General features: G+C 34.7%; 1 long non-coding RNA gene and 1 pseudogene across 4 annotated transcripts; one reads left to right on the top strand and one right to left on the bottom strand.

Annotated features, from left to right (window-relative positions):
• Nucleotides 1-147: 147 nt before the first annotated feature.
• LOC110681859 lies at nt 148-4425 on the bottom strand. 4 transcript variants are annotated; one of them, XR_002503356.1, is made up of 7 exons: nt 4172-4425; nt 3773-3774; nt 3212-3314; nt 3001-3114; nt 2816-2873; nt 2586-2695; nt 148-426 (listed from the first exon to the last, which is right to left on the bottom strand). It is a non-coding gene; the product is annotated as an uncharacterized LOC110681859 (long non-coding RNA). The 4 variants fall into 4 exon arrangements; XR_002503354.1 differs by lacking the exon at nt 3773-3774 and having other exon boundaries at nt 2794-2873; XR_002503353.1 differs by lacking the exon at nt 3773-3774 and having other exon boundaries at nt 4172-4423.
• Nucleotides 4426-16461: 12036 nt separating this feature from the next.
• On the top strand, nt 16462-27307 carry LOC110681738 (annotated as a pseudogene).
• Nucleotides 27308-27479: the final 172 nt, after the last annotated feature.

Genomic DNA, 27479 nt, shown 5'->3' with positions numbered 1-27479 from the left:
AAGAAATCTACCGTCGTTAAATTTTTGCGACTGACTATTAATATTTGGAGACCTTAATTTAGTGACGGCCAAATTTCAATTAAAAAAAAAAGTAGCTACACATATATTCAAATAACCAAAATATTAATTTTATTCAAATATCCAAAATATCATCATCAATTTTGTATCAATATATTAGAAAACAATATTAGTAACCATAACACTAATTGTTTCAAAAATCAACTCTAACATGACAAATAAGAACTAATGATGATATACATTATGCAGTAAGGTGAGAAGTAGGATCGTTCTTGTAGTAAATTTGTGAAGCACTCCCTAAACCATAAACTTTTCTATTCTTTTGCCCACCTACAACCTTCAAGTAGACTTTGTCGGGGTTTATCTCAACTCCTTTTTATATTCCTCAAGTTTATCCATATATTGTCCCTGCATTAAGATATGTATTAGTAATTATGGTCTGAATTGTTAAAACTTAAAAGACTAAAACAAATAACAACACTTATAATAAAATAATTATTGTAAACAAATATTAGAATTTGGCATATTCTCCTTTGTAAATCAAACAATTCCCTCCAATAGGGTATCGCTTCAAAACTTGTTTCAATTCACATTATGCCATACCACATTAATCATTTGATTAATGCCCTCATCCTCCAACTCAATCACACAAACAAATAAATAATCTAAAAACATTAACTACCATATATATATTTTTTGTAATCTTAGCAAAATATATAAGTATACTCATACCATGACTTGATGAGTCTTTTCACCCATCTATTCAATTTCATTATTGCCCACATCAACAGAATGAGTGCTCTCATATCTGAATAAGTTGTTAGCACTACAAAAAAACAAAAATAAAAAAAGGGGACATATAAAAAGGAGGAGGGATAGGCTTTGTTAGGTATTATGTGGTAATTAACTAACTGTATTTTTTAATGTTCTAGCTGATTTATTTTACAAAAAGCAGCCCAACTTCCCTCATTTTCTTTACTGTTCTTTCTGATTTATTTTTCTCTTGCTTAAGTTGTGAGAAATCGAGTGAAAGTAGTAGCAGTTCATTACAACATAAAGGATAATTCATAGACCCTATAAGTAATGTATAATAACAGAGCATAATGCCAAACACCTGATTTATTCCAAAATTTTAATCCAAAAACGCTGCTGACAGGGGAGTAGTTGGGATCATTTGTCAACATTGTACATATAAAAAGGGGAGGAGGAGAAATGGGATTAGTAGTGAATTTCTTGTGTAATTCAGTAACCCATGAGATTTGTGACTTAAAAGTCACCCTTGTAATAGTCGTTTTTGCTAGAATGAAACCCATCCCTTTTCCTCAGTTTCTTATTTCTTTAAAGTTTGCATCTTCACTGCGTGTTGTCTTATTTTCTGGTGAGTAATAGTCTAGTTCATTACATGAACAGGTAAATGATGTCTATACCAGCAGATACAACCAGATTGCACAAATATAGTTCAGAGACTATATATATATATAATATAATCTAAGAAAACAAAACACAATCCTACAGGGGCTACAACTATATCAAGCATTCAAAAAATCACAAAAATAACTTTGATTTAGCTCTAAAAAGCACCACACCACAAGAATAGCTTTGAACAAACAAGGTTAAACTTAACTCATCCAAAACAGGTGTAAAGATAAGTGTCAAAAAATGAACAAATTTTCAACAAGATTGACATAGAATTTGACACTAAAGAGTGCCTCTGTTGCATCCAGAATATTTGATTACTCATGCTTGAAAATCTGATTCCGGTGATAGGATTCTGTCATCCAGATAAAACTTGCTAGAAAAACATAAAATATTAACATACAGATTATACAACCAAGAGATTAACATAACAACAGACTAACAACAGATCAAATGAGGTGCATCAATCGAGCACAGGTGGGTTTTATTATAGGTTTTGGCTTAAAGTTTAGAAAAAAAAAATGACAGTTAATGGATGCACTTGTAAATGGTCAGTGATCTAATTGTCTCAGGACATAGGAAATTGAACTCTACTCTAATATGAAATGCTTTTCACAGAGAATTAAAGACTCAACCAGGCCATGCTTTCCATAGAGAATTAGAGACTCAAAGCTAGTATTCAAACATATAGCTTCCCTAGTTTAAGAGAAATGAATACAAGAAAATGTCTCAAATTTTCACTAGTAGGAAAAATCACCATCTTTTAGGTTATCTCCACACATTACATGATTAGTCGGTCACAAAAATCACACTCTAGCTGAGTCCTACAAACAACAATCAACTAACCTTAGCTTCCTAGGAAACTCAATCAAAAACCACTGTAATATATTCAACACTATCATCATATGTTAAAATAATTTCTAACAAATGAACTATTAGTATTACCACTAGTAGGAAAAAAGCAGCCTGGATAAAGCAACAGAAGACATCGAATAAGTCAAACAAACCGAAAAATCCTCATCCAACTGATGTTCTAATGAAATACGAATAAGACTTCAACATTTAAATCCCACAACTACAAGGGAATACCATAAAGACTTCCTATCACCAATATCAAGCAACTATTTCAAATTATATCTAAGAATTCATACCTTCAAGGTGGCATTTGCTTCTTATTCCCTGATTGCAAGGTTATGCTCCTCTGCCTCTATGATGTGTATTCCTCGATTTGATTCCTCATTCCTTCAAACTCTCGTTCCCTCTGTTAGATTCCATTTTTCAGTAGATCAGCCTCATAATATTAATATAAAGACAAAAAAAATATGGAAATGAAAATCATAGAGTTAAAATAATAAATACAGAGTGTTTAATTTGATCGCACAATGGTTGTAGCGGTGGTTGAATACAAACACCAGAGTCATTGGATGTCACCTAATATGCTGTAGCCAAAAGAATTATAAAGATTAAATCCAAAAAAAAAAAGTGGCAAAATAGCAAAGGAACAACAATAAAACATACGAGTAAATAATTTTCTGATGGAGAAAGCATCTTATGTTCAAAACTAACCTCTTCTTCCCAGTCTAATTCTTCACATTCACTATCACTAGGAGTCCAATTCACTTACAATAGTCTGATCACCACCAAACTGGCGCTGCTGCCAATACCTACACGCACCACCACCTGCCAACACGCACCATCACCCGCGCAAGCCCATAACTTCACCTAATCTAAGAAGTTGAAACAAATAATCACATAAACCTAGAGAGTGAAGACTTACAAAGTTACAAGTTCAACAAGTTTAAGGGGCTTATGTGAATTGATTTTTTTCCTGAATTGCATCACATCTTATCCACAATCAACATCATTTTGCTGGAAGGACACTACAAGAACCCCAAAAAAAAAACAAGGGAATCAACAATTTTTATTAGAACTGGATTTATTTAATAAACGTATTTCATTGCATACTTTTATTCTTTGTAAATGCAAGAATTGGGAAAGTAAATGGCATCAAGCTTAACCAGGGATCAAAGATTTGGCAAGTAGTGTACGAATATAAAGAGTGTAATTGAATCCTAAAGAAAGGGTTTTTTTATATAACCAAGTATATAATCCAAATTAGAAATGGTGCGTAAATGTAAAAAGTGTCAACTAAACAAATTAAGATGAAATTATCAAAACTGAAAATATGGCACCACTTGTCCACTTCAATGATAAACTAGAATTATGAAGCTATACTCATTTGGAGGTGATAACACCATAATAAAGAACCAAAGAGCATAAAATAGTTTTTACAAATTACATCTTCGTTGTTTCCCAGCCCAAGTATAATGCAAATTACATCTTCCTTTAGTTGTTTATGAGGAACATACGAATGGTAATAATGAAATGGTAATTATAAATACACATTTTTCAGCAACACTAATAATGGAATGGTAATTACAAATACGCAAAAAGCCCCAAAATTTCACCAATAATTTCAATCTTCCATCACTTCAATTGAATTTCAGTAAAATTCCTATCAATTATAAAACCCGACAAGATATATAACAAAAATCAAGCAAAACCATGTAGAAATATACGATTAATTAAAAACGCAAATTTTGACATTGAAGCTCCAAAGCAATTCAATAAATGGACAAATTTAATCAACAAATTGATCTCAATATAAAAAAATAGAAAAAAACACACTAGAGATTAGAATTGGAATAGATGAACATAAATAAATAAACGAACTTACATATAGAGGAATTTGCGCCGGCGTCGGTGTACAAGGAATCCGGCGATATGTGCGATGGTGACGGTTGCAGAGGCAGATTGATGGAGAAAGTGAATAGATGAGAGAGGAAGATAGAGAATTGGGGGTTTTTTCAGTTGTGAGCAGTGACTCTAGGGTTAGACTCAAGAACTCGGTGCCTGAAAAATGAAGAAGCGTTGATGAGGTGCGCTAATAAGCTGTATTATCCTGTCATTCACTAATAGTAAGTTAGCACCCACTAAAAATTGCTTAAGGGTTAGTTTATTTGGTCAAATTTAATCATATACTTCGTATTAGTTTAAGACATCTCATGTATAGGTTCTTCACTTCTTTTTATTAGGATCTTGCTAACGAACGCTCCATGAGCATTGAATAAGCATTTAAAATATTACTTAAAGTGGACAAGTGGTATTAACTTGGGATTACATGACAAAATCGCGGGTTGATCGGTGTTATTAATGTTCATTTTAAGTTAATCTTTCTACTTTTAGCTAGCTAATCCAACGCTCCCGGGATTTTTGTTAGCTTTTGCCTTCTTATTATCAACATTTTATTACCTATGTTTATTGATAATAACAGATACTCATGTACAATATTCAAGTAGTAAATAATCGATTTACCTTTGCCTTACAAGGCTACAAGCGTTTATCATCAATGCTAAATGGAATGTAGAAAAAGCTCAAATAACAACTAATTTTTGAAAAGGATGAATATCAAACTGGTAACAAGATTTCTGACAGAATAGTTCAGTCTCATTTTTTTGACTGATAATTAAGGTGGTCGCAAATATCAGTCGCAAATTAGCAACTACTTAGCATCTGCTTCAAAATTAGTCGCAATATATGCGACTACCGGTCTTTTTCAGTCGCAAAAATATTTTTTGTGACTGAATATTAAGGTAGTTGCAAATATCAGTCGCAAATTAGCGACCGCATAGCAACTACTGCAAAATTTGCAACTACCCGTCTTTTTCAGTCGCAAAAATATTTTTTGCAACTGAATATAAGAGTAGTTGCAAATATTAGTCGCTAAATTGACTTTTTCTTGTAGTGAGCGCCAGGCCTGGGGTCAGATGCCAAGCTTTATTTTAACGCGTTTTCGAAAATCCGATAAGTTTACCGTAATGGAGGATAAAATAATATAATTTCTTCAAAAATGCTATTTGATTTTTATTAAAACTCTGAAAAGTCAACAAAAGTCAATTTATCAATGCTAATTGAATTAGGAATGAAAAGAACCTTCTAGAAGAATCTAGAAGATTAAAACCATTCCTAATTGCATTAGGAATGATAAATCATACTAGGCCCTCCCCTATATCATTGGGCCGCATATAAAACTCCAACCGGGCCCAGTTTAGTAAATTGGCCATAACTTCCTCAATATTCATCGGAATTGGGCTTATAATATATCATTGAAAAGGTCTTGTCAAGCCCCATCCAACTACACTACTATTGAACCCATATCATGGACCAACCAAACTGGATTGGCTGTTTTCTCAAAATAAGTTTTCAAAAACAGGGAGAAGAGAAAAGAAATAAAAACTCTCCGCAACACTAGACCTTCCACACTTTCGCTTCATTCGATTATGATTCTACGCGAAAGGTACTCATCACTGGGTTTGGTTTTGGGGAGACACAAATGGGTGTCTACATTAATGAAATCGGTGCAAGTTATAAATCGGTAAATAGGCAGTTAAAAGGCAAATTGGATGGTTCCACCCACTCAATTGGACTCCTGAAGGGTATTACGGACCATGGTAAACATTTCTACAATTATTATTTTTGGGCGAAAAAAGTCTTAAAATTCCAAAAATAAAGGCTAATATCCATGATTTTTAAGAAATTTTGGAGGTTTAAGGGCCCGGAATCGAAAAGTCTTGAGATTCTAGGGAATACATCTCAGGGTTATATAATGTCATTTATGACTATATATGATAATTATTTGTTGTCAGAAATATTCGTGGTAGGCTTGAATTAATGAAATTGGTGCAAGTTGTAAACCGGTAAATTGGTCGTTTAAAAGCAAATTGGATGGTTCACCCACTCGATTGAACTACTGTAGGGTATTAAGGACCATGGTAAATATTTCGACAATTTTTATTTTCTGGCGAAAAAAGTCAGAAATTTCAAAAATTGAAGGCTAAGTCCACGATTTTAAAGAATTTTTAAAGGTTTTGAGGCCCGGTGTCGAAAAATCTTGAGATTTTGGGGTATACATATGGGGGTCATAAAACGTCGTTTGGAACCATATTTGATCATTATGTGTTGTCATAGATGTTCGTGATAGGCTTGAATTGAGAAAATCGGTGCAAGTTGTAGACTGGTAAATTGGCGGATTAACAACAAATTTGATGGTTCAACACACCTAAATGGACTCTTGGAAGGTATTAGGGACCATGGAAAACATTTCGTCAATTTTTATTTATGTGCAAAAAAGTCAAAAAATTCCAAAATTGTCAGGGTCATATAATGTTGTTTGGAACCGTAAATGATCATTATCTGATGTCATAAATGTTCGTAGTGTGCTTGAGGTAATGAAATCTGTGCAAGATGAAAACCGGTAAATTGGTCGTTTAAAGACAAATTGGATGGTTCCACCAACCCATTTGGACTCCAGGAGGATATTATGGACGACCATGGTAAACATTTCAGCAATTTTTATTTCCGGGCGAAAAAAAGACAAAAAAATTCCAAAATTGAAGACTAATATCAACGTTTTTTGAGAAATTTCAGAGGTTTTAGGGCCCGATGTCGAAAAGTTTTGAAATTCTAAGGATATATCTCGGGGTCATATAATGCCGTTTGGAATCATATAAGATCATTATATGTTGTCATAAATGTTCGTGCTAGGCTTAAGTTAATGAAATTGGTGCAAGTTGTAAACCGGTAAATTGGTCGTTTAAAGGCAAAATAGATGGTTCCACCAAGCTAATTGGACTCTCGGAGGGTATTAGGGAATGTAGTAAACATTTCGGCTATTTTTATTTCCGGGCGAAAAAAGTCAAAAAATTCCAAAAAAGACTAATATCCACGCTTTTTGAGAAATTTTAGAGGTTTTAGGGCCCGATGTCGAAGTCTTTAAATTATAGGGGATATATCTCGGGGTCATATAATGTCATTTGGAACAATATATGATCATTATTCGTTGTCATAAATGTTCGTCGTAGGCTTGATTTAATGAAATCGGTGCAAGTTATAAACCAGTAAATAGGCTGCTTAATGGCAAATTGGATGGTACTACCCACTCAATTGGAATCCTTAAGGGTATTAGGGAGCATGGTAAACATTTCGACAATTATTATTTTCGGGCGAAAAATGTCTAAAAATTCAAAAATTAAGGCTAATATCCATGCTTTTAGAGAAATTTTCGAGGTTTCGAGGCCCGAAATCGAAAAGCCTTGAGAATCTAGGGAATACATCTCGGGGTTATACAATGTCGTTTGAAATCATGTATGATCATTATTTATTGCCATAAATTTTGTGGTAGGCTTGAGTTAATGAAATAGGTGCAAGTTGTAAACTAGTAAATTGGTCGTTTAAAAGAAAATTGGATGGTTCCACCCACCCAATTGGACTATCGGAGGGTATTAAGGACCACGGTAATCATTTGGGCAATTTTTATTTTTGGGCGAAAAAAATTCAAAATTTTCAAAAATTGAAGGCTAATGTCCACGCTTTTTTGATAAATTTTAAAGGTTTCATGGCCCAGTGTCAAAAATTCTTGAGATTTTGGGTATATATATGGGGGTCATATAATGTCGATTGGAACCATATATGATCATTATATGTTGTCATAGATGTTCGTGGTAGGCTTGAATTAATAAGGAAATCGGTGCAAGTTGTTAACCGGTAAATTGGTCGATTAATAATAAATTAGATGGTTCCACACAACCAATTGGACTCCTGGAATGTATTAGGGACCATGGTAAAAATTTCGACAACTTTTATTTTCGGGCGAAAAAAAGTCAAAAAATTCCAAAATTGAAGGCTATTATTCACGTTTTAAAAAAAAAATTTAGAGGTTTTGGAGCCCGGTGTAGAAAAGTCTTGATATTTTAGGGGATAAATCTCGGGGTCATATAATGTCGTTTGGAACTATAAATGATCATTATATGATGTCATAAATGTTCGTAGTGTTCTTGAGGTAATGAAATCTATGCAAGATGAAAACCGGTAAATTGGTCGTTTAAAGACAAATTGGATGGTTCCACTAAACCATTTGGACTCCCAGAGGATATTAGGGACCATGTTAAACATTTCTGCAATTTTTATTTCCGAACGAAAAAAGTCATAAAATTGCAAAATTGAAGACTAATATCAACGTTTTTTGAGAAATTTTGGAGGTTTTAGGGCACGATGTCGAAAAGTTTTGAAATTCAAAGGGATACATCTCGGGGTCATATAATGCCGTTTGGAACCATATATGATCATTATATGTTGTCATAAATGTTCGTGGTAGGCTTGAGTTAATGAAATCCGTGCAAGTCTTAACCGATAAATTGGTCGATTAAAGGCACATTGGATGGTTCGACCCAACTAATTGGACTCTTGGAGGGTAATAGGGACCATGGTAAACATTTCGGCAATTTTTATTTACGGGCGGAAAAAAGTCAAAAAATTCCAAAATTGAAAACTAATATCCACGCTTTTTGAGAAATTTTGAAGGTTTTGGGGTCCGGTGTCGAAAAGTATTGAAATTCTAGGGGATACATTTAGTGGTCAAATAATGTCGTTTGGAACAATATATGATTATTATTTGTTGTGATAAATGTTCATGGTAGGCTTGAGTAAATGAAATCGGTGCAAGTGGTAAACCAGTAAATTGAATGGTTCTACCCACCCAATGGGACTCCCGGACGGTATTAGGGATAATGATAAACATTTCGGAAATTTTTATTTCCAGGTAAAAAAAGTCAATAATTACAATATTGAAGGCTAATCCACGCTTTTTGAAAATTTTTGGAGAATTCGAGGCCCGGTGTCGAATAGTCTTGAAATTCTAGGGGGTTAATCTCGGGGTCATATATTATCGTTTTGATCCATTTATGATCATTAAATGTTGTCATAAATGTTCGTGGTAGGCTTGATTTATTAAAATCAGTTCAAGTTGTAACAGGTAAAATGACCGTTTAAAGACAAATTGGATACTTCAACCCACCCAATTGGACCCCCGGATAGTATAAGGGAACATGGTAAAAATTTTGGCAATTTTTTTTGTCGGGCGAAAAAAGTCAAAAATTTCAAAAATTGAAGTCTAATATCAACGATTTTTGAGTAATTTTGGAGGTTTCGAGAACCGGTGTCGAAAAGTCTTGAGATTTTGGGGAATACATATGTGGGTCATACAATTTCGTATGGAACAATATATGATCATTACATAATGTCATAGATGTTCGTCGTAGGGTTGAGTTGATGAAATCGGTGCAAGTTATAAACAGATAAATAGGCTGTTTAAAGGCAAATTGGATGGTTCCACCCACTCAATTGGACTCCCGAAGAGTATTAGGGACCATGGTAAACATTTCGCCAATTATTACTTTCGTGCGAAAAAGTCTAAAAATTCCAAAAATAAAGGCTAATATCCACGTTTTTTGAGAAATTTTGATGGTTTCAGGGTCCGGAATCGAAAAGTCTTGAGATTCTAGGGAATATATCTCAGGGTCATATAATGTCTTTTGGAACCATATATGATCATTATTTGTTGTCAGAAATGTTTGTGCTAGGCATGAGCTAATGAAATCGGTGCAAGTTGTAATCTGGTAAATTGGTCGCTTAAAGGCAAATTGGATGGTTCCACCCACCCAATTGGACTACCGGAGGGTATTAAGGACCATGGTAAACATTTCGGAAATTTTTATTTCTGGGCGAAAAAAAGTCAAAATTTTCCGAAATTGAAGGCTAATAGCCACGCTTTTTTGATAAATTTTAAAGGTTTCATGGCCCAGTGTCGAAAATTCTTGAGATTTTTGGGTATATATATGGGGGTCATATAATGTCGATTGGAACCATATCTTATCATTATATGTTGTCATAGATGTTCGTGGTAGGCTTGAATTAAGGAAATCGGTGCAAGTTGTAAACCGGTAAATTGGTCGATTAACAACAAATTTGATGTTCCACACACCCAATTGGACTCCTGGAATGTATTAGGAACCATGGTAAACATTTCGGCAATTTTTATTTCCGGGCGAAAAAAAGTCAAAAAATTCCACAATTGGAGGATATTATCCACGTTTTTAAAAAAAAAACTAGAGGTTTCGGAGCCCGGTGTAGAAAAGTCTTGATATTTTCAGGGATACATCTCGGGGTCATATAATTCCATTTGGAACCGTAAATGATCATTATATGATGTCATAAATGTTCGTAGTATGCTTTAGGTAATGAAATCTGTGCAAGATGAAAACTAGTAAATTGGCCGTTTAAAGGCAAATTGGATGGTTCCACCAAACCATTTGGACTCCCGTAGGATATTAGGCACCATGGTAAACAATTCTGCAATTTTTATTTTCGGGCGAAAAAAGTCAAAAAATTCCAAAATTGAAGACTAATATCCACGCTTTTTGAGAAATTTTGGAGGTTTCGGGTCCGGGGTCGAAAATTCTTGAAATTCTATGGGATACATCTCGAAGTCATATAATGTCGTTTGGAACCATATATGATCATTATTTGTTGTCAGAAATGTTTCTGACAGGCTTGAGTTGATAAAATCGGTGCAAGTTGTAAACCGGTAAATTGATCGTTTAAAGGCAAATTGGATGGTTCCACCCACTCAATAGGACTCTCGGACGGTATTAGAAATCATGGTAAACATTTTGGCAATTTTTGTTTTCGGGCAAAAAATGTCAAAAATTACAAAATTGAAGGTTAATCCTTGCTTTTTGAGAAATTTTGGAGGATTCGAGGCCAAGTGTCGAAAAGTCTTGAAATTATAGGGGATAAATCTCGGGGCCATATAATGTCGTTTGGAGCCATTTATGATCATTATATGTTGTCATAAATGTTCGTAGTAGGCATGATTTTATGAAATCGGTGCAAGTTGTAACCGGTAAATTGGTTGTTTATAGATAAATTGGACCCCTTGAGGGTATTAGGGAATATTGTAAAAATTTTGGCAATTTTTATTTCCGGACGAAAAAAAGTCAAAAAATTAAAAAATTGAAGTCTAATATCCACGCTTTTTGAGAAATTTTGAAGGTTTCAAGGCCCGGTGTCGAAAAGTCTTTGGGGAATACATATGAGTGTCATACAATGTCGTTTGGAACCATACATGATCATTATATGTTGTCACAGATGTTCGTCGTAGGTTTGAGTTAATGAAATCAGTACAAGTTATAAACCGGTAAGTAGGCCGTTTAAAGGCAAATTGGATGGTTCCACCCACCCAATTTGACTCCCGAAGGATATTAGAGACTATGGTAAACATTTCGGCAATTATTATTTTTGGGCGAAAAAAGTCTAAAAATTCCAAAAATAAAGGCTATATTCACGCTTTTTGAGAAATTTTAGAGGTTTCGAGGCCCGGAATCGAAAAGGCTTGAAATTCTAGGAACTACATCTTAGGGTCATACAATGTCGTTTGAAACCATATATGATCATTGTTTGTTGTCATTAATTTTGTGGTAGGCTTATTGAGTTAATTAGAATGAAATCAGTGCAAGCTGTAAACTAGTAAATTGGTCGTTTAAAGGCAAATTGGATGGTTCCACCCACCCAATTGGACTACCGGAGGGTATTAAGGACCATGGTAAACATTTCAACAATTTTTATTTTTGGGCAAAAAAAAGTCAAAATTTTCCAAAATTGAAGGCTAATGTCCACGCATTTTGAGAAATTTTAGAGGTTTCGAGGCCTAGTGTCGAAAAATCTTGAGATTTTGGGAAGGGAATACATATGGGGGTCATACAATGTCGTTTGGAACCATATATAATCATTATATGTTATCATAGATGTTCGTGGTAGACTTGAATTAATGAAATCGGTGCAAGTTGTAAACCGGTAAATTGGCCGATTAACAACAAATATGATGGTTCCACACACCCAATTGGACTCCCAAAATGTATTAGGGACCATGTTAAACATTTCGACAATTTTTATTTTCAGGCGAAAAAAATAAAAAAATTCTTAAATTGAAGTCTAATATCCACTCTTTTTGAGAAACTTTGCATTTTACGTGGCCCGATGTCGAAAAGCCTTTAAATTTCTGAGGATACATCTCGGTGGTAGGCTCGATTTAATGAAATCGGTGGAAGTTGTAAACCGGAAAATTGTTCTTTAAAAGGAAAATTAGTTAGTTCAACCCTCTCAATTGGACTTTCGGTGGGTATTAAGAACCATTATAAAAATTTCGGCAATTTTTATTTGTGGGTGAAAAAATGTCAAAAAATTCAAAAAATTGAAGGCTTATATCCAGGCTTTTGGAGAAATTTTCAAGATTTTTGGTCACGATGTCAAAAAGTCTTGAGATTTTAGGGAATACATCTCAGGGTCACATAATGACGTTTGGAATCATATATGATCATTATATGTTGTCAGCAATGTTCGTGGTAGGCTTGATTTAATGAATTGGGTGCTAGTTTTAAATCGGTAAATTGGTCGTCTAAAGGAAAATTGGATGGTTCCACCTACCCAATTGGACTACCGGAGGATATTAGTGATCATGGTAAACATTTCAGCAATTTTTATTTCTAAGCAAAAAAAAGTCGAAAAATTCCAAAATTGAAGGCTAATTATCCACGCTTTTTTAGAAATTTTGAAGATTTCGAGGCTCGGTGTCATAAAGCCTCGAAAATTTAAGGGATACTTCTCAAGGTCATATAATGCCATTTGGAATCATATATAATCAATATATGTTGTCATAAATGTTCGTGGTAGGCTTGAGTTAATGAAATCGTTGCAAGTTGTATACCATTAAATTGGCCGTTTCAAGACAAATTGGATGGTTCCATCCACCCAATTGGCCTCTCGGAGGGTATTAGGGACCATGATAAACATTTTGGCAATTTTTATTTTCGGGTGAGAAAAAGTCAAAAAATTCCAAAATTGAAAGTTAATATCCACACTTTTTGAGGTTTTAGAGCCTGATGTCGAAAAGTTTTGAAATACTAGGGAATATATCTCGTGGTCATATAATGTCGCTTAGAACCATATATGATCATTATTTTTTTGTCATAAATGTTCGTGGTAGGCTTGAATTAATGAAATCGGTGCAAGTTGTAAACAGGTAAATTGGTCGTTTAAAAGCAAATTGGATGGTTCCACCCACCCAAGTGGACTTTGGAGGGTATTAGGGACCATGGTAAATATTTCGGCAATTTTTTTTGGGCGAAAGAAATTAAAGTAATTAAAAATCCAAAATTAAAGGCTAATATCTACGCTTTATGAGAAATTTTGGAGGTTTCGGGGTCCGGTGTCGAAAAACCTTTAGATTATAGAGGATACATCTCGGGGTCATATAATGCCGTTTGTAACCATATATGATCATTATATGTTGTCATAAATGTTTGTGGTATGCTTGAGTTTATGAAATCGGGCAAGTTGTAAATCGATAAATTGACCGTTTAAAGGCAAATTTGATTGTTCCACCCACCCAATTGGACTCCTGGAGGGTATTAGAGACCATGGTAAACATTTTGGCAATTTTTATTTTCGGGCCAAAAAAAGTCAAAAAATTCATAAATTTAAGGCTATATCCACGCTTTTTGAGAATTTTAGGAGTCTTCGGGGTCCGGTGTCGAAAAATATTGAAATTCTTGGGAATACATCTCGGAATCATATAATGTTGTTTGAAACCGTATATGATCGTTATTTTATTGTTATAAATGTTTGTGGTAGTCTTGAATTAATGAAATCAGTGCAAGTTGTAAATTTGTAAATTGGTCGTTTAAAGGCAAATTGGATGGTTCCACCCACCCAATTGGACTCCCGGAGGAAATTAGGGACCATGCATGGTAAACATTTTGTCAATTTTTTTATCTGGGCGAAAAAAAGTCAAAAAATTCCAAAATTGAAGGCTAATATCCACGTTTTTTGTTTCGGGGCCCGGTGTCGAAAAGCATTGAAATTTAAGGGGACACATCTCGGGGTCATATAATGCCGTTTGGAACCATATATGATCATTATATATTGTCATAAATGTTCATGGTAGGCTTGAGTTAATGAAAATGGTGCAAGTTGTAAACCAGTAAATTGGTCGTTTAAAGGCAAATTGGATGGTTCCACCCAGCCAATTAGACTCCCAGAGGATATTAGAAATCATGGTAAACATTTCGGCAAATTTTTTATTTTCGTGTGAAAAAAGTCATAAAATTCCAAAATTGAAGACTAATGTCCACGCTATATGAGAACTTTTGGAGGTTTCGGGTAAAGCTGTTAATTCGGATAAACGATTCGGGTCTGGGTCGGTAAGATTGGGTCGGGTCAACTCGGGTCAGGTCAATTCGAATTAATTCCATAACCTATGCGGATCGGGTTTGGGTTAGGTCATGCTTTAGTCGGGTCACTTCAGGTCATCTTTCTTATCGGGTTTGGGTCGAGTGAATAATAGGTCGGGTTTAATTCGAATTTTCACGGGTTAAAACGGGTTACGGTAATTCTCAGGTTCGAGTTGGGTTCAATTTAAGTCAATAATTTGCATATTATAATCAAGTCGGGTCATTCTCGGGTTTGAGTCGGGTTCGATTCAAGTCAATAATTTGCGGGTTATAATCAGGTTGGGTCATTTTCAAGTCGGGTCATTCTCGGGTTTAAGTCGTTTTCGGTTCAAGTTAATATTTTGCGGGTTATAATCAGGTTGGGTCATTTTCAAGTCGGGCCATTCTTGGATTCAAGTCGGGTTATATTCAAGTCAATAATTTGCAGGTTACAATCAGGTCGTGTCATTTTCAAGTGATTTCATATTCGGGTTCAACTAACTATAAATAGATAATTTTTCATTTTTATCAAGCTAATTATTTCCTTTGACTATAATATATATGGCAATATACTAGGGAACTATAGTCTATAATTTAGGAAGATAATTATCTCCTTTGACCATACAACCAATATATACTATATTTAACTCTTAAATTTGAGGATGATGCTCCTTTCTTTTGCTGGCCGGGACCGACTTGGTCTCCCTAGACAAAATTCTTTGATCAATAATAATAAGGTGTTCTTAATTGCATTAAAGGTGATTTGAAGTCGGGTCAGGATCAATTTGGGTTGAATTTAGGTCGGGTCAATAACAAGTCCTGTTGATTTCGAGTCGGATTAGTAACAGATCATGTTGAATTTTTGGGTTTGGTTAGTAATAGGTCTGGTAAAATTTGAGTCGGGTTAATAACAAGTCGGGTTGAATTTTGGGTCAGGTCAATAACAAGTCGTTTTGATTTCGGGTCGAGTTTGTAACAGGTTGGGTTAAATTCGGGTCGGGTGAATTCAAGTCAGGTTAGTAACAAGTCGGGTTTTGACGGGTTAATACGGGTTTAGGTCAATTTCGGTTCAAGTCGGGTTCTGTTCAGGTCAATAATTTACGGGTTACATTCGGGTCGGGTCATCTCCAGGTCAATTCATGTTCGGGTTCGGGTCTCATATACTCAGGTCAACTCGGATCTAGGGTTGGTTTCAGGTCGGGTTAGGTCGGGTTTTGGTCACCATTTTTTTCAAGTTCAGATGGGTTGGTTAATAATCGGGTTTGAGTCGGTATTTCGGGTCGGGTCAACTTTTGACAGCTCTAGTCACATCGTGTAGCCAGTGTTATTTACTCACAGGTTACTCGTTCAGGGGTTATTTAGTCAAAGATTACTCGATTGGTTAGCGGTTACTTGGTCCGTAAAAGGATATTCGCTCAGTTACGGGTTACTTAGTTATTCGAGGCTTACTCAGTCAAGGATTACCTGATCAGTGTTTTGGTGTGTATCGACCTGTCACGCGGTGTAGAAATTTAAGTCGAGTAACAAAAAAATAAATCAATAATCGGCCAATGAAAGTTATATACAGTGGCTTGGTAGTCATTTTTAAGATGACTACTGTAGAGTTTGCATTCATATTGTTATTACTCGTAGAAAATTAAACACGTACAAGACCTTCTCGTGTAGCATGCTCCAAAAACATGGTCCTCGTTGCATTGTTTACTCGTCAATAATCTCAATTTCATTATTCCATCCTAGCCGTACGTGCTTGGTCATTAGTTGCTTCCGTTGAAAAATCATTTAGTGATTGTTAAAAACTATTTATAGGGTCCACAACTTTGGGCTGAATTTGGCCATACGTCTTAGATATCTAAAGCTAACAATGATGGAAGATGTCCGACCTTTATCTCCCTTCTTAAGGCTATGGTTTACATTTTTTGCCATGCTTTTTGTCACTAGTTTCGCAACCACCAGTCCCATAGCCAAACCCGGGTGCCCAACTAGGTGCGGAAAGGTAACTATTCCGTACCCATTTGGCCTGGACTCAGAGAAAAGTTGCTCCCTTAGTACGCCCTACAACATACACTGTGACACCTCCTCCGATCCCCCACAACCGTACTTGCTTGACGGTAATAATACTCGCCTGGAGATCATAGACATATCACAAGCCGGTCAAATGCGAATCAGGAATAAACTGTCCACACAATGCTACCAACCAGGGCAGGTAGTACAAGAATCAGTGTTGTATAACCAAGAACAAGTAAATCTAACGAACTTACCGCTAGTGGTATTGGATGATGCAAACAAGTTTATCGGCATTGGTTGTACGTACGTGGCTTTGATGGTTGCAGAAAGTACACAAATACAGGGCCATGTTAGTGGCTGTGTAGCTACGTGTGATACGCCACCGGAGACTATGCTTAAGCAAAATGATACGTCGTGTATGGGTAACGGCTGCTGCCAATCGGTTATTCCAAACAAAGGATTGAAACTAGTTGTGATAACGGGTGGCGTTCAAAACACCACAAATAATAATGTATCCTATTGTACCGCTGCTTTCATAGCCGAGGTAGACAAATTTAACTTTAGAGTGGCTGACCTTTTTGGTAGCAACAACGCCGCTTTTGTAAATAGAACAACTGACAATGTTCCGATGGTGCTCGATTGGTATGTTGGTGTTAATGAGACGTGCCAACAAGCTCAGCAAAATACGTCCAGCTATGCTTGCAAGGAGAATACCAACTGCACCGGTGTTGATGGTGGCGATGAATCCGGGTACCGTTGCAGCTGTCTGCCTGGTTACCACGGTAACCCCTATCTCAGTCCTGGATGCACAGGTATATGTTCATAATACTATTTTGTTTTAGCAAAAGACCCTTTTATTTTTAAGTAACTATTATTAGATCATCGTATTACTGACTTTATTAGTCAAATTTTCCCCTCTGGCAGATATTATTGAGTGTAAGGGTCCAAGCAAACCATGTACTCATATTTGTGAGAACACGATTGGCAGTTACACATGCTCTTGTCCTAAAGGATATAGTGGAGATGGACGGAAGGATGGTGGCACCCCTTGTTTTAAGAATAAATCAAATTTTACATCTAAGCTCCGTTTAGGTAATTCCTTTATTATATTTATAAAAGAAAACATATTTATTATATAAAAACTCTTACTCGTATTATTCTCAGGATCGTTTGGTTCACTAGGGAAGTAAATTATTTATCAACATTACTGAGAAACTAGTTTTTGGTTTTTTTTTTTTTTTTTTTTTAGGTCAGAAATAGTGCACTAAGTTATAAGGAGATGTTCACCTCTTTACTTTTTCTATGTGGGACATGGGATGAACTGCCCCAACAAATAGTTTGCAGTTACGTAGAATAAGTTCTAATTTCATAATCAAAATTACTTTTATGTTAGTTTAAATCGATATTTTGACTTCAAAATGCTTCAGTTTAATTTGGATGAAAGTTTATATTCTTTTATCCTTACTAATTGATTGAAAATTATACTTAGTATATATTTTACTCTATGATCGATGATATAGCTAACAAGATTATATTATTATACCAAAAATTGTTTGCGCAGGAATAGGCCTTGGACTTGGGTCGTTGTTGGTTTTATTTGTTTTTTTCATGAATTTAATCGCCAAAAAAGGAAACTCATGAAAAAAAGGGAGAAATTTTTTTGAGCAGAATGGAGGAGTATTGTTGAGCCAACAACTTCGTCCTAATGGAGGAACTATGGACTCATCTAAAATATTTTCTATTGAAGAATTACAAGAAGCAACAAATAATTATCACGAAGATCGTATTTTAGGTAAAGGTGGTTATGGTACAGTATAGAAGGGAATTCTTAAGGATGGTCGTGAAGTTGCAATAAAGAAATCTCGAGTGACTGATCGAAAGCAAGTTGAGCAATTCATAAACGAAGTTGTTATTCTAACTCCAATCAACCATCGAAATGTGGTTAAACTTTTAGGATGTTGTCTTGAAACCGAGGTTCCTTTGCTCGTGTATGAATATGTCTCGAATGGTACTCTCTTTGAACATATCCATAAAAATAAGGGTGTCACGTCTTGGCTTACTTGGGCTAATTGCATTAAGCTTGCTGCGGAGGCTGCTGATGCACTTTCATATCTTCATTCAGCCGCTTCAATACCAATCATTCACCGAGATGTTAAATCCAGCAACATTTTATTAGACGAAAGTTACACTGCTAAGATATCTGATTTTGGTGCTTCAAAGTTGATTCCAATTGATCAAACTCAGGTGACAACATTAGTTCAAGGGACGTTAGGATATTTGGATCCGGAGTACTTTCAAACAAGTCAACTGACCGAGAAAAGTGATGTTTATAGTTTCGGGGTTCTACTTGTTGAACTCTTAACAAGAGAAAAGCCTCTTTCCTTAGAAAGGAAATTGGAAGACAGAAACTTGGCTATATATTATATCTTGTCATTTAAAGAAGGTCGGTTGATGGAAATCGTTGATCCTCAGTTGGTTAGGGAAGCTAACGAAGAGCAACTAGTTACAATGGCGAATCTAGCTATGAAATGTCTTTACGTCGTAGGTGACGATAGGCCAACCATGAAGGAAGTGGCCCTTGAGCTTCAGGGTATGAGGAATCAAAATAGGCATCCTTGGGTCGATCAGAGCCATCGGGATGAGACAAGCAATTTAACAAACCAAAATGATCTTTACCCGATGCCCTCGAATGCTAATTATAATGGCATCCAAGCACTGGAGAATTCATGTCTGGACAATACACAATGCAAATCGATTTGATTAACGAAATGAACCAGCCTCGCTAATGTCTGAGTCATGCATGAATCCGGACTATGATGGCTTATGCCTTGTAAATTCATTAATCATGCTGCATGATTAATGAATTTACAAGGCAAAAGCCATCATAATCCGGATATATATATATATATATATATATATATATATATATATATATATATATATATATATATATATATATATATATATATATGCTTTGGTTGTTGTATGTTGTTTCCTATTAATTGTTCATGTTTAGATTTGTATTTGTATTTTTTTTCTCTTTTGGGAAGTAACAATTAGTATTACTCCAAATACATTATACAAACTCATGGGGTGTACAAAGACAAATCATCAAATTTTACACGATTGCTAATCCATTAGTTTGATCTGACCACTAATACGCATAATTATACATTTGTAAAAACTAGGGCGCCTAACGCGTGCGATGCGCGCGCATAACTAGTTGTATCCGGAAGCTCTTTTGTTTTGGCCTTAAGTTACAAATTTAGTTGTTAGCATTATTATTATATTAGCTTGCTATTTTTGTTTAAACCCCTTATTCAATTGCTTGGTATGTACGAAAATTAATTATTCAACAAATTAGGGTTTTTGTGATAATTGCGTTTGCGTTTGCATTTTACGTGCAGGTACAACGGCAAGTATAAATGTGGAGCACCATAGCAAGAGTCATCTCATGGACTCATGACAGCCCGAGGAGAAAATTTGAAGTTGTAAATTTTTATAATTAAAACAAATCAAATTAAAGGGCTGAATATTTTTTTGTTGCTGGATGAGGGAATCATTGATTATTGGAAAGAGATGTAACAAATTAATTGGTTGTTGAAAAGTATTTGCTTAAGTGTGAGGTAGCAGTACACGTTGATGAAGTAGAAAACTTGAAACTAAAGTTGAAGAAGAAGACCAGTGGGAAAATTGGGTGGGAAAAGGTTCATTGAAGGTCACATGACATAGTCAATGCCGGGAAAAAGTCAATGGGAGAATCCGATATATGGTAGTCTTTTACAACATTTTGCATTTTAATACGGAGTAGGAAGTTTTTAACAACATATTTTATTATAGGGATTTTCTTACAAATAGTGGTTTTTAATAGGTAATTTTTGACAAAAAAATCCTTTCAGTAATTATCATACTTGTAAATTGGATATCATCTTTTTCACAAATGTTTAATAACATCCGATTTACACTAAATTAGTGTAAATCGGCTCTCTAAACATAAACAATTTTGTTTCGATCTTGATTCACACGTGCCAAGCTTCATTGCCTACAAATAAAAACCAATATTTTCTCTCTCTTTCTCATTCATTCAGAAAGTTTTTTCTCTCTCTTCTTTCTTCCTCAATTGGCAATTCTATCTCTATTTAACCTGGTTTATGTTTCTTCAACAACGATTATCTTTCTTCTCTTTCACTTATGAAGTTGTTATTTGCAAATTTAAGTTTGTTTACTTAATTTTATGAGATTTTGTTTGTTTTAGTTGTTTTGATTCTTCGAATTTTAGGTTTTTTTATTTTGTTTTTGTTCTTTGTTTTTTATTTGATTCTACAATGGTGAAGAAGAAGAGTACAAAGAAGTCGTCAGAAGATGAAGGTGTGTTTTATTAATTTTTTCGATTTTTTCAAAATGTTGATTATGTTAATGCAATTGAAAAAAGGCTACAATTGCAAAGAAAAAGAAGAAAAAGAAAGATGCTGAGGAAAGAAGAAACGTTGCAAAGGAAGCAGAAGAAGAAAAAAAGGGTAACTTTTATGCATCAAAAGGGTACCTTCCATGGGTAAAAGGGTAACTTTTATGTAAAAAAAGGGTACCTTTTGTGGGTAGAAAAGGTAACTTTTATGCACGAAAAGGGTAACTTTTGTGGGTAAAAAGGGTAACTTTTATATATAAAAAGGGTAACTTTTGTGGGTAAAAAGGGTAACTTTTATATATAAAAAGGGTAACTTTTGTGGGTAAAAAGGGTAACTTTTATAGATAAAAAGGGTAGCTTTTGTGGGTAAAAAGGGTAACTTTTGTGGGTAAAAAAGGTAACTTTTATGCACGAAAAGGGTAACTTTTGTGGGTAAAAAGGGTAACTTTTCCCTACCTTATAAAAAGTGGGAAAATACTCTTATGAATAGTGTTAAGACTATTATACCCTTAAAAAAGTTAATTGACATATTTACCACAAATTAAAATTAATTTTGATGCATTTAAGTATTTAACCTTTCGTATTTTTGTCCTCTATTTCTTTTATTTATCTTCCTTATCATTCCATCGAAAAGGCAAAAAAACCTCATTTCTCAATTTCCTCTTTTCTGAAGAACTCTTTTTCTGGTTGCGGGAAAATACTGCTAACATGCCAGTTTCCATTCCCTCGATCACCACCCACCGGGGTTGGATAATAAAGCTACAAACTGACATGTAAGAGTAATACGTACATTGGTGAGTTATAATATATATGATCATTTTCAAAATAAATAATCATAACACAAAACATGTTTCGACAATTAAATAAATTGAGATATAATCTCTTATTGATCTATCTAAGACAAGTATAATTCAACACCAACTCAAAGTACGTAAACTTTGAGGTTCGAATTTATAACTCCCCTGCGGTGGCTAGCTATATCGCGCGCATAGCGCGCGTAGGATTCCCTAGTATACATAAAAAGGGTAACTTTTATAGATAAAAAGGGTAACTTTTGTGGGTAAAAAGGGTAATTTTTATACATAAAAATGAAAATTTGATTTTAAAATGGAAAAAATACCTGATTTTTCGATTGATACTTCACTCGTTCTCTAAATCCAAAGTTATGAAGGCTCGGAAATTTGATCGAAATATCAATTAGAAACCTAAATCAGAAAAATTTGAGAGCGAAATATCACAATTTAAGAATGTAGCACCAAAAAAAAAAAAAAAAAAAAAACTATTTAAGAATGTTAGGGTTCGAAATTTGATAAAACGAAAAATCAATTGCAGACTAAGAAATATAGATCAAATGAAGCGAAACTCTATGAGAGATCATCCTAACAACAACCTTATTGTAATTTGAGGTTGAATGTGGTCGTAAATTTGGTAGTTTGTTGGAAGAGAGAGAGGAGAGAGAATAATACAGAGTATTGGGGATAATGAATTTATTAGTGGCACACGTGTGAGAATTGCTGATGTACAATAAATTACTGTACACCCGGGGCACACAAAAGGTTTTGCATCTTTTTTATTTGTGTTTTTGAAAATAATCAGATAAGCCAACTTTTGAAAAGTACATACTAATAGATGTGTATCTAATGACATGTAAATTGAAATTTTTTATTTTATTAATTTTTTTTATCTTACATATTAGTGTACAAAATCAATCATGTATCTCTTTTATCAGTTTATTTATTTATTTATTTATTGAGTTGTTCATTTGAGGTTTCTCTCTATCCCTCGTATCCAAAGTAAAGTACATTAATATCCGCAGGGACACGGTAGATAATTCACAATTATATACTCTCGATTGAAGTAAGATATATAACGTGTTGTTTGTGCTCCTTATGAACAAATCAACAAATTTAGTACAAAATGAAGCGGAGAAAATTCCTTGAAAATTACTCGTAGAATATTAAACAGTACAAGGCCTTCTGGTGTAGCATGCTCCAAAGACCATGTCCAAGTCGTTGCTTGGTTGACTCAAGTCAATCTCAATTATTGCATCCGGGCCTTGTTATGCTTATTGGCTATTAGTTGCTTGGTTTACAAATACCTCTTTGTGTATGTTTCACAACTCACATTTCTCATCATAAACCATAAATCGATACCCAAAAGCTAAAAATGTTTGAGTTTATTAGTACCTTGTTATGTTTCCTCTTCTCACTGCTTTGGTGGAGTTTAACTCTTTTTAATATCACCACCTTCGCCGCTACCCCCATTGCCAAACCCGGTTGTGAAACTAGTTGTGGGAACCTAACGGTTCATTACCCGTTTGGTATCGGCCTGGATGGGACGTGTTCTCTTAGTAGGTTTTACGTCATAAATTGCAATAGAACTTATGACCCTCCAAAGCCCTTCTTGGCCAAGGGTAACCTTGAGGTCGTGGACATATCCGTCACCGGCCAAATACGTGTTAAGAGCGATGTGGCACGTACATATTATGAAGATGGAAAAGTAGTAGAATCAAAATCTGTGTATACATCACAGACAAACCTCTACAAATTTCCAGTTGTGTTTAACGACACGGAAAACAAAGTCGTTGTTATTGGTTGTGATGATTATGGTTTGATTAATGGCACCCTGGGACGTTACTTCTCAAGTGGGTGCATTGTGGGGTGTTCCAAGCCAGTAGATGTAATAAATGGGTCGTGTTCAGGGATAGGTTGCTGCCAAACATCCATCCCAAAGGGGTTGAAAGGTTTAAGCCTAGAACTATATAGTTTAAATAAGCATGAACACGTGTCCAACTTTAATCCATATGGATTTGCTTTTTTAGGGAATCCAAAGAATTTTAGCTTCAGTGCGTCCGACCTTAATGACCCTAACTTCGTGAACAGAACACAAGACATTGTTCCGGTCGTACTTGATTGGTTTATTGGGGTGAATGAGACCTGTGAGGTAGCTAAGAAAAACTCGTCCGCCTTTGCTTGCCAGAGGAATAGCAAATGCATCAACTTTGATGGTGACGAAGGAGGATACAGATGCAATTGTCTTCCTGGTTATCAGGGTAATCCTTACCTTAGCCCCGGATGTACAGGTTAGTTACTACTTACTTTTTCTTTTTTTTTTTTTTTGGGAAAGAAGGTTAGTCATTACTTATTAAAATCAATACAATAAATTTAAGAACGGCCAACATAGGAAAATGGGGGGCAATCTTTAAGGTTAATGGAGTATCCTTTCAATTGTTTTGCTAGTTAAATTTATGGTAATACTATGTGTAGTACTCCGTATATCGATGATTGAGATATCATATTATCATGCATGCTAAATCATATCAACTAACCATTCACTTTTATCCATTGATTTATTTGACACAAAAAAAATATGAAAAAAAAAATAAAAAAATAAACCTACATATAAATCACTATGTTACATATGAAGTACGGAGTATGAAGTATAATGTAATAAAACAGTAAAATACTAAAACGTAAATTTTTTGTTTCCGTATTCTCAAGATCATTTCTTATGCCTTCAATGAAAAAATTTGCTAAACATTGATTTTTCTCGATAATTCTTATAGCTAGGTAGTTCTTGATTTATTTAAATTTTATCAGTTTTTCTAATGTGTATCCATATCCTAATCTACCTACAAAAAATTAAGCATGTAAATTAACTACATTTTATGATTTTAATCAATACATAAGGTGTTATGCTGGCAAACGTGTCCAGCCGCTCTATGTCATGTGTCCAATCGGCTTCAACAACAATACCCACACATTAAAAAAAGTAAGAACCTCACACTTGTAACTAGAGTTTAGAGGTGATCATGGGATTGGCCAGGCTAAAGGTCAAAAATAAGTCGGGCCGAGTTGATCCAAAAATGCTTGTCAAAACCTGTTATTTTTAACTAAGCCGCCTAACAAGCTTTTCAGACTAGATTAAAAAAAAACAACAACAAAAAAAACGTAATTCAAAAAAAAAAAAAATGCTTGTACGTGGACAGTCCAAAAAAATTCAGTCTAATCCAACTTCAAGCCGGATTTTATTGTCCAAGCCTGCCCAAATAATCCAATTGGTTGGGCAGTTCCATCTTGTTTACCTTTACTTGTAACTTAAAGATTGATCACAACCACATTACAATATAGTCCATTAGTCCCTCCTTTGTGTAAATTTGTCCTTTTGATTAATTTGTATAATATTGGTTCTTTACACCTATAAAAGTTAAATTCTTGGCGTAAATTTCTCTATTCCGCTATTGCAGATATTGATGAGTGTGTAGGTCCAAAGAACCTTTGCTCTCATTTATGTACAAACACTCCAGGCAGCTACATATGCTCTTGTCCTAAAGGATACCATGGAAAAACCGTGAAGAAAGAAAACGATCATTGTGTTAAAGATTCTTCACTAAATGTAGCTGTAGTTCTGATTGCAACCTTGGGTTCAATACTTTTGCCTCTGATTGGATGGTGGTTATATGTGGTGATCATAAAAAGAAAGGCTATCAAGCAAAAAGCTAAAAATTTTCAGAAAAATGGTGGGTTGTTGCTGCAACATCGTATGTCGAATGATGAACATATTGTAGAGAGAACAAAGATCTTCACCATTGACGAGTTGGAGAAAGCTACGGACCAATTTAATGAGAGCAGAATAATTGGACAAGGAGGCCAAGGTACGGTTTATAAAGGTATGTTGGGTGAAGGGAGACTTGTTGCCGTAAAAAAATCTACGACAATAAGTGAAAGCCAACTAGGAGATTTCATCAACGAAGTGGTTGTCATGTCTCAAATAATTCATAGGAGTATAGTCAAGTTATTAGGATGTTGTTTGGAATCGGAAGTCCCATTACTAGTATATGAGTTTATCCCAAACGGAACTCTTTCTAATCATCTTCATCATCTAAATGAAGAGTTTCCAATCACATGGAGAATGCGCCTACGTATTGCTTCTGATTCTGCTGGAGCACTTGTTTATTTGCATACATCTTCTTCTATTCCTATCTTTCATAGGGACGTCAAATCTTCCAACATTCTTTTGGATGATAAGTATAGGGCAAAGTTATCAGATTTTGGGACATCAAGACATGTGGCTCCAGATCAAACTCATGTAACCACTCGTGTTATGGGAACATTTGGCTACTTGGATCCTGAATATCTTCAATCTAACCACTATACTGAGAAGAGTGATGTTTACAGTTTTGGTGTAGTCCTTCTTGAACTTTTAACGGGGCAAAAGGCAATACGTGCTATATGTGAGCAGAATAGAAGCTTGGTGTCGTGGTTTCTTTCTCATATGGAAAACTCTCATTTCCTTGACATTGTTGACCCTCAAGTCCTAAATGAGGGTTCAAAGGAAGAGGTTATAACTATAGCCGATCTTGCAAAGCGGTGCCTGAATTTGGATAGCAAGAGAAGACCAGCTATGAAAGAAGTTCTACTAGTACTAGAGACGATAGAGTCGAGTCATTTCAAACTGCCCCAAACCGATGAAGTACAAACCACCCAAAGTTTTAAGCAAGTGTTGGATGCTGGAGTAACCAAGAGTTTCTATCATGACAACGCTGCAACTTCTACAACATTTGTTACGGAAAGTAGTTATCCTCGCTCAGCTGAAGTATCTCTACAATTCAACCCTAGATGATTCAAATATTTTCAAAAGTTTGGTGACTTTGGTCATACAACCATGACTATAGCTGATGATCAAGATCGACTCTATTTAATTTAATATTTTCGTACTTTTTTAATGAGATAAACTTTGTTGTGTTGTTATGTTCAAGCCTTCAAGGCATGTTTCTGCAATGTAACTAATTAATTAGTAAAGACTTTATGTTTAGCTCATCAGTTCAGGTATCTCTATAACATGGGGCGGGCCTAAAAATACAGATAATTATATCATTGACATGATTCATAACTTCTTTTCTCTTAATATCTTTACACTTTTTTTTTTTTCAATTTTTCCTACACATGTAACTTGACTTAATGACTGTCAATATGTTTGATAGTGTATGATTTAAAATAACAAAACATTGATGCGATGAAAATGCACATCTTTATAAATATAAAAGGAACGCACAAAAGATACTATTAAAGAAAAACAGGATTACAACCTAAAAAAAATAAATAAATAAAATAAAATAAAAGGAACGTACATAATAAAGTTTAGATATATGATATCAACACATATATCTCTAACATACTCTCTTTAATTTGAACGTATCCACAGAAATAAGTGTATCGCATTTGGCTTATTTGGGCTAATTGGATTAATCTTTTGCTTCGGAGGAATGCTAATGCACTTTCATATTCAACAGCAAGCCTCTATACCAATAAAGAGATATTGTTGATGGGAATTATGTATTACAACTTTGGTCATTTTTATAATTGGGCCTAAATTTGCTTTAAAATGCTACCAATTATAAAATGATTAATAATATATATTTTTACCAATTATTCATTGAGATGTATGTTAAAAATCCAACATCTTAAACTATT

This window comes from Chenopodium quinoa, unplaced genomic scaffold (genome assembly GCF_001683475.1).
Source record: "Chenopodium quinoa cultivar QQ74 unplaced genomic scaffold, ASM168347v1, whole genome shotgun sequence".
NCBI lineage: Eukaryota > Viridiplantae > Streptophyta > Magnoliopsida > Caryophyllales > Amaranthaceae > Chenopodium > Chenopodium quinoa.
This window is presented reverse-complemented; position numbering and strand designations above follow the sequence as displayed.